Raw genomic sequence first — 20,172 nt, 5'->3', positions numbered from 1 at the left:
CTTAGGGAGACACAGAGATAGGTGTTAGGTACATAAAGGAAGAAAAGGAGATAAGGATGCAAGGAACCACGGTTCTTTCAAAATAGGGTGATCTCAATGAGGAACATGCACGGAGAACTAAGTCTGGCTTAATTTCTTTTCTTTATTTAAACACATTTTGCCTATTCAGGCACATATTCTAGTGAACTTGCTTAGGAAAATGAAATGATACATTGTATAGTCTCAGACTATCAAAACCTGTTACTCTTAGAGCAGTCAGACCTGCTATATGAACAGAAAGGACGCTGGCTATTTCCTGAATTTGCTCCATATGCATTGTTACTTGAAATTAATGGATCCCCCAAACCAATCTAAATCAGTGTACAGTTGGAGACTGAAGGAGTGATTTCCCAAGATGCCAGAACCAAGCAACATTGTGGAGCTGAATTTGGATAAGCACCCCAAAGTAGAAGCCTGAGCTGACAAGAGGAGGCCAGCTGTAGGAAGAACAATCATCGAAAAGCCAGGGCCACTGGCTCTGGTTCAGAGTTCCATCCATCTCTCCCATTCCCCATGTCTCCAGTATAGCCACACAAGTCCCTCGTTCCCCAATACAACTTAGATTTTCACCATTCTTCAAGTCTATGGTAGTTTTTACCTATTGAATAGACATTTATTTTCAAACTTTTGTTATGTACTTATTCAACCAAGAAGTATTTCTTGAGTTCCTGCTATGCACAAGGCAAGGCATCTGTAGGAAAGATACCCAGAACCCTCTTCCTTCTGAGGGGGACACCCCAGCCCATTCGTAGCTCTTGTCTGATGTGGAGGAGACCCAGGGTCCCTGTGCTAGGAAGCCCCTGCACTCCTCCAGGCAGAAGGTGGGCAGCATGGGTGTGGGCTGTGTAGAATTCCGAGTGGGTTGCTGACTCTGAGACATGCTTTTCTGCCTTCACATTTTAACCCTGCTGAAATCCAGACACATCTCACAGTCACTGGCATCACATAATTGGTAGCGATTTTTCTTTCTGGTGCAATATAGAATAATGGAGCATTTCATAGTCCATGGTGTCACAGTTCCAATGGAATGCAGTGTTTAACGTGCTTTGATTATAACTGTGAAATAAATGTTTAAAGGTTAAAGATTAACCTATGTGTAGAAAAACATTTGGAAAGAAATTCATTGAAATATTAATAGTTTTTGTATCAGGGTAGTGGGATAATAGGTATCTTTTTCTTTCTTTCTTTCTTCCTTTCTTTCTTTCTTTCTACTTTCTAAAGATATTTTGGAATTAGACCAAATTGAATGCAAATTACCAGTCAATTCTGAACTGTGTGACTCCATGCAAATTATTGTGCCCAAGTGGAGAGAGTTTCATCCACCTCCTTTCATTGGTTCTTATGAGAATTTGTTAAGAAAAACACCGGGCACAGAGTAGGAGCTTATTTAATTTAATTATCTTCCTTCTGTTCCCTTCCTTTTCTTTATTAGACTTTTTGAGAACAGGGATTATGTTTGTAGCTCCAGGCTAAGCGTAATACTTGGTGTAAAGTAGGGATTTAATAAATATTTACTGAATAAGTAATTGACACTTTCTCATTCAACAAATGAATAATGAAATAAGAGGACACAGAAAATGAGATCTACCCTATCATTTTGGCAAAATACTTTTTCTGCATTTCCCATTTTTTATTAAATAATGGATGAATACATTGTCAATTTGAAGTTGTTGAAGTTTTTTTTTTTTTTTTTTCATTCTTTTGCTTGTTAAAATTCTCATAGCCAATGAGAAATTGCTAACATCAGCCCTAAATTAGATTCAGGATATAGTTTGGCAAATTAGTAAATCATGACTTTCTCCAGGAAGGTAGGCAAATGGCCTTTGTGATGAACTTTCAAGCAGAATGCCCATGCATTAGTCACTGGGTGGCTGTAGGGATGGGGAATGTGAAGGTTAGGGATCTAGATGTAGTCTTACTCCCTCCTCCAAGCATTTTTCTGAAATATTTTTCTGGAACTTTGTAGTCACAGTATTTCTCATCAATTACTTTAGGAGAAGGGCAGAATTTATCCATTATTTTTCAAGTTGATGCTGCAGTGCTGGGGGCGAGGAGAACTAAGTTGTTGAGGCTGGCCTTGAACTTGCAATCCTCCTACCTCAGTCTCCCAAGTAGCTGGAATCAAAGGTGTATACCACTATACCCAGTGAGGTGAGGAGCTCTTCTTAGAGACTTGTGTTTATTGGCCAGGGCTTTCCTCTTTATTTGGACAGGTTTGCTGTTTGAAGTTATATAGCAGCCTGGTGACAGGGAACTTCATCCCTAGAAGACTAGATTTTTGAAGTCCCAGGAATATCAAGGTTTCTAACACAATAGCTGTAGTGAGTGTTTGTTCTCTCTTTCAAGATGTTCATGACTTTAATGAGCATCATTACCCCATCTCCTCTGTCCTCCTTGTAGTTGGTAGAGGTCAGGGGAAATGTCATCACTGTATTTTTAGAGATGGGAACTAAGACATGTACAAATACATAACGTCTAGGCATCACTACTTTAGCAAAGTACACAGGCAGCTTTAACAAACGGTCTGCATTTCCAAGCCACATTCTTAATCAGCATGTTCCTAAGTTAAAGCACACTAAAAGAAATATTCACTTATATTTGTCCACGGGGAAATGTAGATGCCTGTAGATGCTGTTGCATTACCTAGAGCCATGAAGATCAGAGCTCAGAAGGCTTTGGTCTTACAGATTAGAAGAAAAGGAGATCTGTTGAGTTTTTTTAGTCATGCCACTAATTGTAACTGAAGCTTAGGCAATGTGTGCTCTAGTTATATTTTTATGAAGAGGCATTTTGTCAAAGATATACTTTGAAAAGATTAACAGTATTGCTTTATCAAGTGCTCTCACCTTGGCTTTATTGAGTCTTCATTCAGTCTATCCACTCATATTGTCTTCATTAGTAAGGTGGATAAGGTGTCCTTTCTTTTTAAAGTTTGAATGCTGATAGCATTTACAAGTCTCTGTTTGGATGGTATCTCTAAGGCAACTTCTTAGTAAGCTTTAGTCCTTTATTTCAGATGTAAACATAAGGACACTTTCTAATCATGTAAACTTGTTCTCTAGTCTTTTCTTTCTTGTTAGGATAATTCTCTTGCCCAGGCAAGCTTCAGAATTTTGCCTGGATTAGTTGCCTAAGAGTTGATATTTGTACATTTTGTTATGGTACTCATGGATAATTTCTTTTTAAATGCCCTATTCACTCCAGGTTGTTCAAATGCCATGGGAATTCCTAGAAGAGCATTTTCACAAACGTCCTGCTTTGGGGGTCTATCAAGGAGAGGCCAAGTTCAGTTCAGCAAGTGTTTGTTGGTCATCCTCTATGTGCCAGGCAAACATGAATGTCATTTTATCAGTTCCCTGAGATACATGCAGTAGTTGAAAGCACCTGATGCGTTCAAAGGAATTGTCAGAGTAGGGTTTGAGAGGTGACACTTGAATAGGGTTTTGAGGATAATAGTTCATTTTGCAGGCCAAGTGGAGAAAGGCATTCCAGGCAGAGGGAAAGCAAAGGCACCGGGAAGATCACAAAGGGGTGTGCGTGCACAGAGAAGAGCTAATGGGAGATTGTACGTGGCTGCGGTACACAGTTGAACCATGCATGGAGGGAGAAGATGCTGGGGAACTGTGACCCCAGCTGACAACTGGGTTTTGTGCAGTGCTCAGTGTCATACTACATACTGAAGAAGTAAGCCTGGTATTTTAGAAAAGTCAAGTGGAATGATAGAGGTAGAAACATTAAGCTGTAACAGGCAGCATTATATTGGGCTGTACGTGTAGAACCCTTAAGGACAAAACAGAGTTTGCTTCATTCAGGTGCAACTGATAAATTGAGTGATGATATTAGAATAACATGGAATTGTGTTTGTACACGTAAAATCTTAAGGAGGGCTGGAACAGCAAGAGAAGAAAATGAAACACACACACACACACCATGAGACTAGGGGCTCCTATTCAAGAGAGTTGCACACCCAACCTTGCAGTGCCCTCAGCTAATGATACATCACACTCCTTTCCTCCTCCTCACTGGACCCCATCACCTGTTGTCTCAGTTCCTGCAAGGCACAGTTTCCACTCAATGTTTTGTGCATTTTTATTGACCACTCAGGAACCCAGTATCACACTGAACTGGCTGTGCTGGTTGTCCAAATTTCCCCTTGAATATTTTGTTCCTGTTCATAGTTAGAAAGTTTCATATATCTTAAGTGGTCTGTTTCAGTCCTGCCTTCCCAATGACCCAGCTATTTTAAATAAACATTTGTGCAGAGCACAAGACTTGGCAGAATTTGTTTATCATGTTATAGCAGCAACATCTATGTGTTTTACTCTTCTTGCGTAACAAGATGTCTAACAGGAAACTGTGCTGAGTGGAGGAGTCGCCCCTCCTGACCAACAGTGTCTAGGCTTCCTGCCATGTTCTGCTTTGTCATCTCAAACAGGGAACTTCCATCCTCCTGGTCACAGTATGACCTGCACATCCTGTTCAATTTCAGGCAGAGAAGAGGGTGAAGAGTGAAGGACAGATGTACCCCAAGCTTCATTACATGGACATCCTCAGATGCTAGGGAGACCAGCAAGATGGATGCTTTAGTGCATCCCCATGCTTAACAAAACTGAGGCTCTATTAATAATGTTTCCAGGCAGATACAGGGTCTGCCAAATGCTCTTAGGACTGGTTTCCTAATCTGTAAAATGGGACCAGTACTACCTGTCTCCCAAATCAGACTTAATGATACCACCTCTTGGAAATCAGTGCTCTTATGAGGGGTTCTGACCCATTTTATACCCACCTTCTCCATTCTCTCAAGTTTCTCTCAAGTTTCCACTGCTTGCTTTTATTTACACCCCTCTGGAGTTTCCAGTTGCCAACACAAAGATTTCCATCATCCAAGCTCCAGTTATTAGATTTCATTAGGAAAACACCATGAGGGTACCTCCTTAGCCCGGTCTGTTTGAGATCAACACAGTGGCAGTGGGAAGTGGGCGCCTTCTCTGTTGGTCACAGTTCCTGTGGTTTTTAAGCTATCTTTTTCATGATTTAAAGCGTGCCCTGCCTGTGGGCCCCAAAGAAGCAGGCCAGTCAGCTTCCAGACAATGGTGGCATTTTCTTACCTCAGTATGGAACTGTAAGCTTGTCAACCCAGTTCAAATTGACTGCGTGGGGAAACAAAGGGTTTCCAGCCACGAACAGGCCTCGAAGAATAAAACAGGCATTGTAAATGGCTTGTCCTACTAAAGATCTTTCAAACTATAGAAATCAAATTGCAGAGCTCTGATATTTAAATGGAAATGAGGTGGCAGGTAGGAGTCTAACTAACTTCTTCCTCTGGTGGCTGTTTACTCACAGTGATTGTGCAGTGGCACTTTCCAGGAAGAGCTCTTTGGTTTACTGCCATGACTGATCTCATTGCTGGGGGTTTATAGTGTTAAATCTTTAAAGGTTATTTTTTTAAAGGCAAATTTTAGAGACAATAAACATACTCCCCTCCACAGGAAATTTAGTCACAACTGCCTTTGCGAGATTGTGAAATAATAAAGGAGTAAGTCTAGAAGTTGTATTGCTTAGAACTTGAGCATGTCACAACTTCTTGAAATCTCAGGAAGGCACATATAATTACTTATAAATCAACAGTGCCTAGTCTTCACTGAGAAAGTTGTGACATTCACAAAAGAAATGAGCCAGTGAGTGCTCTTCAAACTACTCGGATGTTATCATCAGCAGTCATAATCAGGAATAATTTTCGGTATCAGCTCTGATGTTATTAATGCCTATATAGTACTAGGGATTGATGATTAGATTCAGAGAACTCCTTAATTACTCTCACATACTTAATTACTACAAAATTACCCCAAGAACAGTTTTACATAAGTAGTACTTGATAAATTCTGACAGTGTGCTAATTCTAAAAAACAAAAGTTAAATTTAGGTGTGTAAGCAGGGTGCAGTAGGCATCTCACAGGTTGGGTTTTGTGGAAGGAGTGTAAGATGGTCATTTTAACTGTTTGAATGATGGATTATGGAAGTGATTGAACTGTGAATAATATACATGTATAGTCTGAACATTTGAAGCATCTAAACACAGATGTGTGTGTATGTGAGTGTGCACACGCACATACACGCGCACATTAAATCTGCCAAATTCATGTGCCATGTTTGATCAATAGGGATGTTAAGATGATTGAACCAACTAACCATCAAGAAATCATGTTTCTTCAGCACAGGAAGCACATCTGTCCCCAGTGCTTTGCACACAGTAAGTGTATAATAAATGTTAAATACATATGAATGAATAGAAAGAAGAAAAGGAGGATTTTTGATCATACCTGCTTACTCAGATTGTCGGAGCCAGCCCTTGGCTTAAATTGTGCTTTATACTCAAGTTTTCAGTGTCCCTCTTTTCTCTGGGCATTTCTGCCTGTTCCCTCTTGATCAACTGCCTGAGACTCTCCCTCGAGGAAATTGAGTGACCTAATGATACACTTGTTCATTAGGGCACATTGGGTACCAGATTCCTTCTTGTGAGTGAGTACACTTCAGGAAGACCCCTGAAGTACAACCTAGCTAAATGTCCAGTAGTGCGATTCTGGCCAGTGCTCTGTGGAAGAGGTATTTCAAGGCATTCTCAGTGCTCAGAAGTACAGGTCCCTTGCTTGAAAAGCATTTTGTTTTCAAAACATTTACAGCCATTAGGTTACATAATGGATTCCAGTTCAGATCCACCATGTGCCTCCCTCCAAACTTCTTGATGCTACTTTTTGGTACACTCTGTTTCCCTGACTCTGTCACCTTGGACATGTCACAATCTCCCCTTCTGGTAATCTCTTCAGAGATAATATGAGTAATTTGGGGTTATGTAACATGTGCTATGTTTTCACAAGTACATGTATGCTGGGGAAACTTTGGAAGGCTGATTACTAAATCAACAAACTGGGGTTCCTGAACTCTCAGCACAGTCCTTAACTACCAATTTAAAAATTCTTCCTGACTTGTTACATTATAAAGAAAAAAATTTACCTGCCCTTCTTTAAAAGTACTTATAGTACTTACGTTTATAAAGAGTTTAAGTCCCTTCCCATCCTTATTCTTACACCAATTCTACTGCCCAAAGGTAATGACTGTTACGAGATCCATGAGCATTCTTTTGCATCTTTTTAATGTTTATAGAAATGAAATGAATATGCGAGTATATATACTTACCTATACATGTGTGTACATGTATATACCCGCATCTTCTACTATAAAAATAACCTCACATTCTGTATTTTTGTTTTATGATTTGTTTTTTATACTAACTTTGCTTTTGCTTTCCAGGTCAATGTACGTAGATATACTCCTTTTCCCCCCTAGTTCTGTAGTTCTATCAGAAATATGTCATCATCTTTTAAAATCAGTCTCCTATTAATAGACATTTATATATTTTCATTTTCTTCTTTTTCTAGCACTGCTCTGTTAAATTTCTTTATGTGTGTGTGTTTACATAAACACAAAAACATAACCCTTTGCATACTTTCTCGGGAAATGTTTCTAAAAAGACAGTGGGGGGTTAATGGATATGCATATTTTCAAGTTGAATAGGTACTGCCCTGTTTCTTTATAGAGGCGATGCGAATTTAGACTCTGACCAGCAGCAAATTGGAGTGCCCATTTCCTCATACTGGATGGCATTTTAATTGTTGCCAATATGTACAGCAAAGACTGAATAACTCATTTTAATTTTCTTAGTAATGTTATCGAACATCTTTACATTATTTTCATTGACCTAAAAGAAGTTTTCATAGCAACAGGAGTTAAATGACATGAACTATAACTTGGTTTTTAAATATTTTCTATTAAGTAGTCTACCTGTTCTTTCACCCTGCAGTCAAGGTGAGCCCCTTGCAGCATGGTAATTTATTTTCTTAACTGGAACTCAAAATTTTATTGAAGAGAAGAACTATCCAGAAAAATCTCCATTTTATTGACTATTGTGACTTCTCTGTCACTTAAAAACACTTATGGATAAGTATTTAATGAACATGATTAGATATTTAGAGCTTTTTCCGTCTGTTGAGAAAGTAGGGTACTTTTTTCGGAAACAATCTTATACCCAACGCTCATCAAGTTTGGCTTCTAGCCAATGGAACTCTTAAAATTAAATATTTTTTCTTATAACTCTATTTTAGGGGTTCTGTTGAACTCTTTAGGGCTGAACATATTAATGGCAACCTGTGTCTTAAAATTCTTATATTTTTAATTGGAACGTTCTTTGTAAATATGATAAACAATTGATAGTTTCAAAGAAAAAATTGTGAAGAGTTACAGGTGAAGCTTCCTTAAAATAAAAGGGACAAATGGAATCCCCACATCAGGATCATCTTGGTGACTGGTAGTGAGACCACTGTGTTAATAAAACAGAAAAAAAAAAAAAAATGACACAGCGAAACACTGGAAATGGCCTGATGTGTTCCCATTCAGATCAGATCAGCCCTGTACCATGTTGCAAAACAACCTTAGTTCCCTTAGAATTTCTTGTTAGTTTACTTGCAATTGTCATTGCTCTTTCTGATTACAGGAATTCTCCCTCTCAAACCAGTGTTCTGACTAAACCCTCCATTTCATTCTTTTGCAAGGTTTTTGAGAACTAGATGTTAAAAGATGCAAGCCTGTTGAAGTAAAAACATTTAGGCATTTTTCTAAATCATTTAAGTGTAACCACCAACCCCTCCCTTTCTACATTCCTTCACCAAACCCAACCTCATATCACACATCTTAAAGCAAGTTCTTAAATTTCCTTGTCATTATGGCAAAATGATTCAGGGGATCTGAATTAGCCAAGTAATTACCCAAGGTCCTTTGCATCTATGGATCCGGGCTGATGCAGCGTTTTTATCAGCATCAGTGGTCAGTGGCAATACCTGCATTTATACCATAGTATATGTTTTATAAATTATCCTGACAGACCATATTTTTTGTCAGTGCCTGTTAATTGAATAGAAACCGCTCAATAAAATATTTGTTGCACAAATGCCTAAACCTTCATTATAACTTGTGAAGAGAGAAAAATATATTATTAACCCTATATTTAGAGATGAAGTTCAGAGTAGTTGAATAAGTTCTTTTATGTTGGGATGGTTTCCTAAAAGAGCACAAGGTATTCTGTTGCTAGTTCAGTCACTCAGTTCTCCTTCCCACTCTTTTTTCTGTCTTTAGATTCAGTGACCTTTCTGACCTCCAGCAGAAAAGGGTGACTCAGAGCAGCAAACCCCTCCAGGTTACCTGGATGGAGCCTATCATATCTTCACCACCTTAGTTTCTCTTCTTCCACTTTAAAAAAAAAAAAGTTAAATGGTGGAAAGGGAAGTCACATTATATTCTCAAATTCAGATAGACTGTTGTATGTAAGCTTCACAATTCATAATCCTTGAACTCTGTGGTGATCCTTTCACCATTGGTATTTTCACCAACGTCTCTAGTTGTGATACCATTCATTCATGCGTTCTCAAATGTTTAATTCCTGCTCTCTAGCAAGTCCTGTCTTGGCTGCTAAAGCCACATCAATGTAGAAAACAACCAAAACCCCGGCCTGTCTTGAGCTCATGTGTATTCAAGGGGCTATCTGTGATATGTGATATTAGTTAGTAGGTGTGTTTTCTGGCAAGCAGAACCTCTGAGCTCAACACTCAGAGAATATTCCTCATGGTCCATGGAATACATCATCTGTTTGTACCCTGTAGCATTTGATACATTTTGATACATATTTGTATGCCTAATACATACTCAAAAATCCAGGAATTTGATGCTCAGTGGAAAGAGATTAAGCAAAAAAGGAAGGACCTTGTAGATTGGATGCACGAATCAGAGTCGAGTCCCCAGGTGGCAGTGGGATGAAGGCTGTTTGACAGAAGGGGTGGAACGGAGATGGCAGATCATAAATTGGATTGTCCAGATTGATTGTTGGTGTCGCCAAGGTTTGACAAGATTAAAAAGGCAAGTTTCCTGGTGGCAGTTAGAAGGAGGTGACAGGAATCCTGAGATCAAGGGACATCTATCAGGTTTCGCAGATAAGATGTCCACTCTCCTATCTCAAATCCACAAATACAGATTTCTGTACTCTTTAATCTTGAGCCCAGATTTAATTTCAACATATTTTTCTTAACAGTGGATTTGGGGGAGGCCTAACAGCATGGAAGAGAGATTTAGTTGTAAGGCAGAAGTTTAAGGGAAGAAACAATCAAGGCATTGGCTCACTGGGAAGGATGAGGTGGGGCTCACTCTTACATGAGAATGCTAGAAAATTGTATAATCAGACTGGGAGTCAGAGAAGCAAGAAGTCACCTAGTGCTCAGAGCAGATATAATGTGGGAGTTTGATGGCAGCTGACAGAAGTCTAGGCCAAAAGATCGGTATGGGGTTGACAATGAGATCAAGGCTTGTGAGTCATTCAAATGAGGTCATGTGATATCACCTCCGATGGAGAACTTGAAAGCCAGGGAAAGGCACTAGGGTGGAGCCAGGTGAGTCATCCTGACCCATATTTGCTGAGAGTGTAATTCAGGGTCACTTTGGGAACAGTCAGTATCACTGTATCCTCAGACCCTGGATCCAGCAGAAAGGGCTGGGATCCAGCCCAAGGGGGAAAGATGTAGACAAGCTCTCCTTCCCTATTTCAAATGGAGTCAGAGTCCTTTTTTTTTTTTTTTTTTTTTTCCAATTGGGATTTCATTTGAAAATTTTTCAGATGTTTGTGAACCATCTGTCAAACTTCAGGGTAAGAAATATCTTTTTTAAAGACACACATTTTCAGGCTCTTCCTCCTTCTTCCAGAGGTTTTGATTGACTGAGTCTTCCTTGGAACCCAGGAGTATTTAGGTTTAACAGACCTGCCCAGGTGATGCTGATGCTGCTGGCCCCCACTTTAAAAATCTCTGTTCTGGGCTCCCTCACCATGGTTGCCTAGTCAGAAGTAATCCAAAAGAAGAGATTTGCCTGTGACGGAGGTAAACACTTTCCAGCTTCCTTTTCCCTCTCCTTTCTGGGGAAGTCCTACAAATGCAGCAGGACCGGAAAGTCGTGTAACACCAGGATGGCCCTCATGAAAAGACAAGAATAGATAGAATTAATCTTTGTTCTTGACAGTGCTTCCCTTGTTCTGCTTTTGGTCCAGTTACCCCTAAGTCTAAAGGTTGTTTATGGGTATCATGGGAAGGAGTCTGACACAACCATGGGAAGATTTACCTGTATAAGGTAAATCAGAGGCAGTAGATTGATAAGTAACACTAGACTTATAACAAGACAATGGGAGCTGGAGTTTTCAGTGGTTTCACTGTTAACAAATTATTTTCACACTTATTATTTTACTTGGTCCTTTTTTCACTCAGTAGGGGTACATATTCCAGCAATGAGTGATCCCTTCTCATGAAAAAAATACCAGCTCATTATTATCAACCTTGACCAGTGATTGCCCACTTCATACTGCCATCAGATGCAGAATGTTCAAACCCTGTGTCCTTCATTTCCAGCTTCATTTGTATCCAGAATTTGTGAAGCTTTGGGTATAATCTGTAGGTGAGAGAGTATAGGTGGCAGTTTATGGGTACCTGGGCACTGAATCCCTTTCACTGGTCCCCTGTGCTTCTTCCCCTTCCCTTTGGGGATTCTGCTGCCTGTGAGTACTGTTACTCTCCTTATATAAAGAGGGACTCATAGACTCAGAGAGACCATGGTTTTCTCAAAGCCACAGCCAGTAAATAGCAGATCTGGCTTTCAAATCCATCTTAGACTCCACCGGTCTTACGGGTTTTGAGAATCTCTATTTAATGTAATTTTCAAATGTGCATTCTCATCATCAGGATTCACTGAACCATTTTACTATAACTGTATACATCCACACATGGCAATTACTGAGACACATTGCAATTAGTTTACTTTGGCAGCTTATCATTTTGAGAATTTGGAAACCATAGGCCACCAAACACTGGGGTTTTGGGTGGTTTGGAGGTATTTAAATGAAAATTGATGTCATTTTTTTAACCAAGAGTGTTTCACACATGCCTTCCTTCCCACTCTACTTCTTTCCCATTTCCTTATTGTCCCTTTCAGCAACATACTCTGCCCAGTCCCATCTCCTTATTTGAACCCTTTGCAGATATCAGTAGCACATTCACCACCTTCTCCCCTCCCCGTCTCTGGAAATCAGTAGTCAAGCCCAAGGGCCAGAATGTGGCTCACGGTGATCGATACTGTCACTAGCTTGCTGCAGATTAGGTGAGGCTTGGAGGTGGGACAAGTAGAGAGAGCACCCAGAGTGTTCTCCCTGTGGCCTGCAAGCTGGCAGCAGGAGATGCAGATGAACACGGCCCCCACTTGTTAGAACAAGGTAGTTTTCCAACTTGGAGCCCTTAGGCTGCAACTCCTCTGTCCAAGAGCAGAGGGACCAGGACCAGGAAACTTCTCTATTGGTCAACTTTTAGAACACCATTATGGGTTTCCTTCAGTAGGAATGTGCACAAGTGTTATTATTGCCATTATTTTCCTTTCTTAGTAGAGTAGTTGCTTAAATGTCAATCCTAAATAGCTCCAGTGCTTTGCAAGCTGGTTCAGTTCTCAGCCCAAAGAAAAATCTGTCTTCCTAACACCGTCTGTGAGCTGTTCCTGTAGCTTCCCCGATTATAGACTCCATATTATTAAAACAAAGAGTCAGTTTCTCTGCCCTTTCCGGGAAGGAAGTTTAGTCAAGCTCCGGATCAAATGAAGACCTGGATGATATCGATGGCCACCATGAGGGGCAAAGGCAAAAATGGCAACCAGCTGCGGTGATTTCACCGTGAGATGCGGCATAGTTGTACACCTAAGGACGGTGGGTCTGTGGGAGAGTCGCTGATGACCTACTTAGGTGGTGTAGAGCCTCCAACCTCTCTGAGCTTATTTCACTGTAGGAGTTGCTGCTGTTTACCACAGGCCTCCTGAGGTGCCAGGGAATGCACCCAATGCTTTTATAAACATGGTCATATGTGTTTTCCACAATCTGATAAAATGGGTATTTTTTTTTTAAAGGTTCATAAAAGAAAAGAATTTCTCTTAAGACACACAGATGGTTAATGGGTCACCTGGGAATCCAACTAGAATCCCAGTCATTCATGCAATCAGCAGAAATAAAATAGTGGCAAAATCAGAAAAATGGCCATAAGAAAAATTCCTGAAATGTCTGTTTCTGCTCTCAAAGGTTTTTAGAATTTTTCAGTAATTAGGTGACCTGATCGATTTTACTTATTGATTCAATACTCTTTGCTTGAACAAGAATGTACTTTCCCAAATGCAGACCTAGCCTGATTAACTTTGCCTACAATTTGGCAACAAGAAACCTCGACAAAAATGGCCAGATCTTCTTGAGATTCCTTTGGTCCCTGAGCTTCAGCACCAGTGGTCTTCATGAACAATGTCAGCAAAAAGACCAGGGTTTAAATCCTGGTTCTGAAACTTGGAAACTGTGAGGATTTGGATAAGTTATTTTAACTTCTGTTCCTTTGTTTGTAAACAGGGGACAATACTACTTGACTAGAAAGTTGTTCTAAGGATGAAGTTCATTTGTGTAAAACACTTAGGACAATGCTCATCCTCTAGAAAATAAATACTAGATTATTTTCTTCTAATGGCAGAATTCTAAGTGACTGATAAAACACTAACCAGAGTATTCCACAAAAGTGCCCAATGCAAAGGACCTGCAGTGGGGAATCTCTGGACTCAGTAGGAGTCATATGACTGCTGCTTTAGTTCTGCTCCCCATTTGTGTGAAGGTGAAGGCTACATCCAGAAATAATTCCAAATATCTGGATATTTAAAAATATTAAAGTGATTGGGTAAGTTTGCCACTATTGCTTTCATAGTATCAGTTATAAGAGAAAGGTATGCAAGAGTTCTACTTCCATTTCTTTCCCTATAAAATGGGAACATTTGTTTGAATTGCCTGCTTCCAAGAAAGAAATATCACATACCTAAAAAGGAATCTGTAAGATGACTTGTTACTTGAGATATCATGTGAGTGGTAAGTGCCTGATTCCCTGGGTAAGGTTTGAATGCACCGATTCTGACTGAGAGTGTGTGACCCCAGAGACTATATTCTGAGCACCTTTATGATCTTTCCCAGAGACTGACTTAAGTTTTTCCTCTTGTTCCTCATGTGTTTCTGACATGGGATACCAATAGTATCCAAAGGGGATAGACGACGCACTTCCAGAGAGTAAAGGAATTCGCTTGTGGCCATTGTGTTAGAGAAGAAATGAGGGGAGCCAGGGAACGTGAAGGCATTTATCTCCTTGCGCCTTTTCCATCCCTTTTCTTTTCTTTTCCATCAAAACTTTGTATTTTCAGAGACTGTTTTAGTGTGGTCGAGTGGGGTAACTCCTACTCTATTATTAGTGATTGAAAGCTATAACCTAGGCAGGGAGTATTTGAATCTCTGAGAAGGAGTTACTTAACCCAGGCAAATCTCCTACCTCCAGTGCGTGGAGAGGACATTTTTTGTGGGGCTCTTTCTTACACTTGCATGCCTTTGTTCTCTGCATTCCCGTTCCCATTTAATTCACTGGGAAGCAGCATCCATGAATTCAGCAAACCCTCCTCATACCTACCCACTGACACTGCATCCCAATGGTAAGTGAAACTAAGGAATCTGCAGAGCAGGAACAAAGTGTGAGTGGGTTTCAATAAGTGTTTATTGAATAACACTGCTCCATTCCTGGTATTATTTTGAGTGCTATGGACATGATAGTAAACATACTATACATGGAATATATACTTTAGTGGGGAAAGCATGTAATACAGAGAAACATGGAATAAAGGCCACCTTTTAAAAAAATAGGCTTTATTTTTTAGAGCATTATTAGGGTCACAGATTTTCTTGGAAAGTACATCTCTTTCCTTTCCCTGGACTTGGTTTTTAGGAGATAATTGAATGCCACACAAAGAGGGAAGAACAGGTCACAGATCTCCAGAGAGTTGGGGAATCCACAAAAACCCAAAGAGTCTTGAAGAAGGGATCCAAGAAGCTAATTAATGGAGTCACGCGTCTCCTTTATGTGTCCCTGTCTCTGGATTTGACCCCACCCGCTCATCACTTGGGCTGATCCATATCACTGAATATGAAGCAATCAGATGACTAAGGCCCAAAACTCCACACTTCCTAAAGTAACCACAAAATTATAGTCTGTACAGAAAATAATTAGAGTTGTAAAGCTCATAAATATACATCCTTCCTTCCACTTGGCTAGAAAACAACCATACCACCAAAAAACCAAGGGGCTGCCAAAGCTGCCGCTGCCACTGATATCTGATTCCCTACCCAGGCACGGACTTTTTAGTACCACAGACAGGAAGACCTCTCTGCCAGGGCTGATCCTCAGCAGAGCTGTGTGGTGGCCTCTGATTATACCTGCCACCACAGGGGAGGGTCAAACAGTGGAACCATAGTCTAAACTTCTTTATTTGTTGCCTTTCATTCTTCCTATCTTGAATGCATTCTGGAGAAGAAAATTACATCTCTGTAAATCCCTTAAAGAAAAATTCCTTTGCAATGTCATATGTAATATGAAATTATATTATTTTGATTTCTCATTTATATTTCTATTATTTTTCTCCCACTAAAATGTAAACTCCAAAAAGGCATGGGTTGTATTTTATTCACCACTGTGTCCCCAGCACTCAACCCAATGTTTAGTAAATAGTTATCAGGTGAGTTAAAGGCATAGAAATTGAAATGAATGTGTTGTTAAAAGAATTGGAAAAGAAAAATGAAAAGTAATATTTCTAGAATGTGGACTGTGTGTCAAGCATACCCTCAGCCCTCTACATGGGATGATCTCTTAATCCTCTTTCATCTGTGGTTACAAAGTCAAAGGAACAGTTGACACCTGAAACCTGAGATTTGGGTAGTAGCTGAAAATCTGTGGTGCTTGGCCTGGATCCCTGTATTGAGATAGTCCAGATCCCATGAGAGTGAAGGGTTTTCCCATCTGAAGGTATCAAGGGGTCTTGGAAAACGATCGCTTTCATGTTTGCTTTCAGGCAGCCTCACAGAAGATCCCACAAGCAGGATGAGGCCACTTCCAGTGGGGAAGCTAGTTCTGCAGGGCCTTCCTGATGTCTGTGAGAGGCTCCTGCTGCCACAGGTGGGCTGTCTGGACCTATGACTGGTCATCATGGTCCAGGCTGAGCTGACTGCCAGGAAGTGTCAGTCTCAGTTCTGAGTGTTGTGTGTCCAGCATTTTTCCTGGTACCCAGAATTTGGAGGTGGTTTCCCTGCATCATCTGAAAAGAGAATAAGAATTTTGTTTTGCCAAGTCATCTGCTACAAAAATTTACTAAGTACCCATCAGGACTTAGTACAGTTGCAAAGTGCAGGCTGATGGTATTAATCTCCATCTTTGTATACGTGCAGTTGGGGAGAGCTCTCATTGACATTTCACTCCACCGTCATATGGAATCCTACCTGTGACATTGTCATTCCCTGTGCACAGGGTGAGTCAGGCCCAGTAAATCTAAAGTACAGAAAGTGAGTGGCACATTCCTTTCCTCTGCTGCTACTCTTAGAAAGGAAAGTCGTTCTTCAGGATTGAAATGCCCTGGCAGTTTAGGCTAAAGCAGTACTAAACTTCTTGAGAGTTGGGAGTTGAACAACTGTTATTTACTTATTGATGGATTTATATTCTGGTTTCTTCCACAAAGGTAGAAGTGGTAAATTTGTAAAGAATAGATAGATATAATAGTCTAATGTGCTTCCTAACTTAAAGGTCAAGAGTCTAAAAATAATTTAGCTGGCCTTTATTTAAACCCTTGTGGAATCATGTGTTTTTCTTTCAGGAATTTAATCAAAAACATTTCTGAAATAAGGTCTGCTTAACCTGGGAATCTAGATTGCCCTAGAGTTATGTGTCTCATACAGTAGCCACAAGCCACATGTAGCTATTTAAATTTGAAACAATTAAATTTGAGTAAAGTATAAAAGTAATTCATCAGTCATACTAGCCATATTTAAAGTGCTTGATAACCACATGTAGCTACTTGTTGGACCAAGAAGGTAAAGATCCTCTCTACCTTCGAGAAAGGTAGAGAGGGCAATGTTGCTCTTGGGATGACCTTGCTGTTGTCATATTTAGTCATGCAACTCTCTCCTCCTATAACTTCTTCCACTTGGGAGGGAAATCCACACCTCGCTTCATGGGTTGCTTTATTATCATTAGCAGCAAGAGTAACCGAGAACTCTCTCTCTCACCTATTATCATCAGTGAGTTTATGTGACAAGGGAAGGAGAAAAACCATTTAAGAATGAATTTTAGTGATATGTGAGGAAACTCTTAGATGGTATTAGAGGAGAAACCAGGACACGAATATATAACCATATGATTGAGAATATACACATATATAATTTTCAGTCTTGCATATATGTATCTATATCTGGCCATTCTGGATCATGGAAATAAAGATGATTTTTCCTCTCTTTATTTATACTAGTTGACATTTTCTAGTTGTTATAAATAGCCCCAAGTATTTTTATAATTAGAAGAGCAAGTTTGTTTTTAGAAAGGGGGGAAAAAAACTCCTCAAAATTGAGAACAGAAGGGGACTGATTCTCCTTGATCTTCAAGAGCTACAATTTAGGTAGAATGAGTTTATTTGCAAAGTCCTTCCCTCTTCCATTCTTGGAGGTAAAATAATTTCTGAAGTGGAGGAGGAGGGTGATTTTGTAACTAAATGTGACAACCAACATTTATTGCCAGCTTATATTTATGCATGCATTCTTATGCTATTAATAAATGTGTGTGTTCTCACTCCAACTGTATCATCAGACCTCCAGGATAAGGTATTATCTTCGGTTTCTTTGGTCTTTCCAACAGTACCCTTACTAGCACTTGACAGCCCCTGTCGACAGACTGCCTGACAGATTGGCTGACCCTGCCATCACTCTTAGGTTTTATGCTCACAAAATGTGTTGACATCTTGCCTTATTTTGCTTTGGGTCCAAGAAGTCTTGTTCCTTCAAAATTTGCCACATGAAATCCAACCACTGAAATACAGGAGCCTTTCATCAGAAAATGAGTTAGGCCTTCCTTCTCTAGGTTTGTGTGTGTGTGGCAAGATCCTAATGGAATTTTTAAAATTTCATTAGTTTTATGGAAATACACTGGAAGAGAATGTGTTAAAACTGTTTGATTTGATGGAGCTGGGTTATAGCTCAGTGGTAGAGCGCTTGCCTGGCACGTGTGCGATACCGCATAAAAATAAATAAATAAAACAAAGATATCGTGTCCATCTTAAACTAAAAATATTTTTTTAAAAAACTTTGATTTGAGTGACCACAGCCATCCACACCACTGTATTTGGCATCTCTATTAACTAGTTACTTGGAGGGATTTAACAAGGAAGATTTTCTTTACTTGGGTTAGCTGTTAGGCTGATAAAACATACTTGCGGGGCCATTCTGGTTTTGACAGTTTCTCGTATCAACCATGATACCCAAAGACAGAAATTACAGTCTACTTTGCCATCCTGCCTCAGATCTATACTGGGAGATGGAGCCCAAAAAGTTGTTTTTTAATATTGAATATCCCCAGGTATATTTTAGCATGTCACAAAACTTTTAAACTTGCACACACTGTAACATCCGAATATAGATTGGAGTCTTGTGACATTTCTGATCACTCTCAGAAATAGGAAAGAAGATGGGAAGGGGAGAATGGATTGGTTTTCACAAAAGGCCAGTGAATGTCTCTATCACTGTTCCTGAATGATTAATGTCCCTATTGGGGGAATTGTTGGAATTTAGTGAAAAATGTCTTCTTTTCACTGAGGAGTGCTGCCAGGGAATTTATGGGTGATGATTTTGAGAGCCACATAGGGGTATAGATAGCAAATATCATCTATTTTGCTCATTTAAGAGACATTACATTGTACTAGGTAAACTGTGAATGATTCATGGAGTGCTTTCCTCCTGATGGGTATGCCGTGTTTATATGTGTCTAACAAACAGGTACCCAAAGTCAAGATCAGTTCAAGGAATTCCCCAAACCATGCAGCTCCAATTTTTGGTTCTTTCAAACCACTGAGACTTGTTACTGTTTTGGACACTCACTAGTGCAAATGTCAATTAGTGGATGTGTGTCAATTAGTGCAGGATCTAGGAACCATAGGCAAGAAGTCTACAGCTTTAGGTCTCTGAAGGGCCAAAATGTTCCATTTTCTTGGAGTGCAGTATGCTTCTAAAAATATAATATTAAAATCTTAATTCCATATTGGGGTTGTGCCACATATCTTCTATTGTGTCCATTCTTATATTTGGTTATTGTTGAAGGACTTGTTGCCTTTTTGGAAATTTTATTTCCCTTAATAAAATTTACCTTATTTTTGAGAACAAAATTATCATTGTAAAACAATTTTATGTTTTATTTTACTTATTTAGCAAACACATGCATTTTGTAAATTATATCATTAAAATATATAAAATTAACAACTAATGATTAAAAATTATATAATATATAAATATTAGCTCATTCAACTTCATAATAACTCAGTGAAATATAGTTACTGCTGTTAATCCCATTTTACAAATTAGGAAACCTAGATACCAAGAGGCTAAATAATTTATCAAGATCACAGTTACGTAGTTGAGCTAGGATGTGAACCAGGAAGTCTGGCTCTAGTACTTGCTCTTCACCATTATTAAAATTCAAAAATATAGCCAGGTATAGTGGTGCTCGCCAGTAATCCCAGTGGCTTGGGAGGTTGCGTTAGTAAGATCTCAAGTTCAAAGCCAGCCTCAGCAAGAGAGGTGCTAAGCAACTCAGTGAGACTCTGTCTCTGAATAAAACACAAAAAGTAGGGTTGGGGATGTGGCTCAGTGGTTGAGTGCTCCTGAGTTCAATCCCTAGTACCCAAAAATGAAAAAGAAAAAAAAATTTCAGAAAAATATAAAAGCAAAAAAATACCCAGAGACAGTCACAGATGTGACATTTTGACATTTTTATCTTGTGCAGGCTTCCACATGACTGAACCTAGTCTTTACATTTAGTTTTGTATCTTGCTTTTTTTGTGTATTTTTTATTAAAATCTTGTTTATTTTTACAGACTGCATTTTGAGTCATTGCACACAAATGGGGTACTTTTTTA

The 20,172-nt window shown here is 39.5% G+C and overlaps 1 protein-coding gene across 12 annotated transcripts in view; it reads left to right on the top strand.

Moving 5' to 3' along the window:
• GLIS3 (GLIS family zinc finger 3) overlaps positions 1 to 20,172 on the top strand; it is a 424,300-nt gene that overhangs the window by 399,312 nt on the left and 4,816 nt on the right. The window lies entirely within an intron of this gene.

This window comes from Sciurus vulgaris (genome assembly GCF_902686455.1).
Source record: "Sciurus vulgaris genome assembly, chromosome: 15".
In the NCBI taxonomy this organism is placed as follows: domain Eukaryota; kingdom Metazoa; phylum Chordata; class Mammalia; order Rodentia; family Sciuridae; genus Sciurus; species Sciurus vulgaris.
The sequence above is the reverse complement of the archived record's forward strand: the minus strand, read 5'-3'. Positions and strand labels throughout refer to the sequence as shown.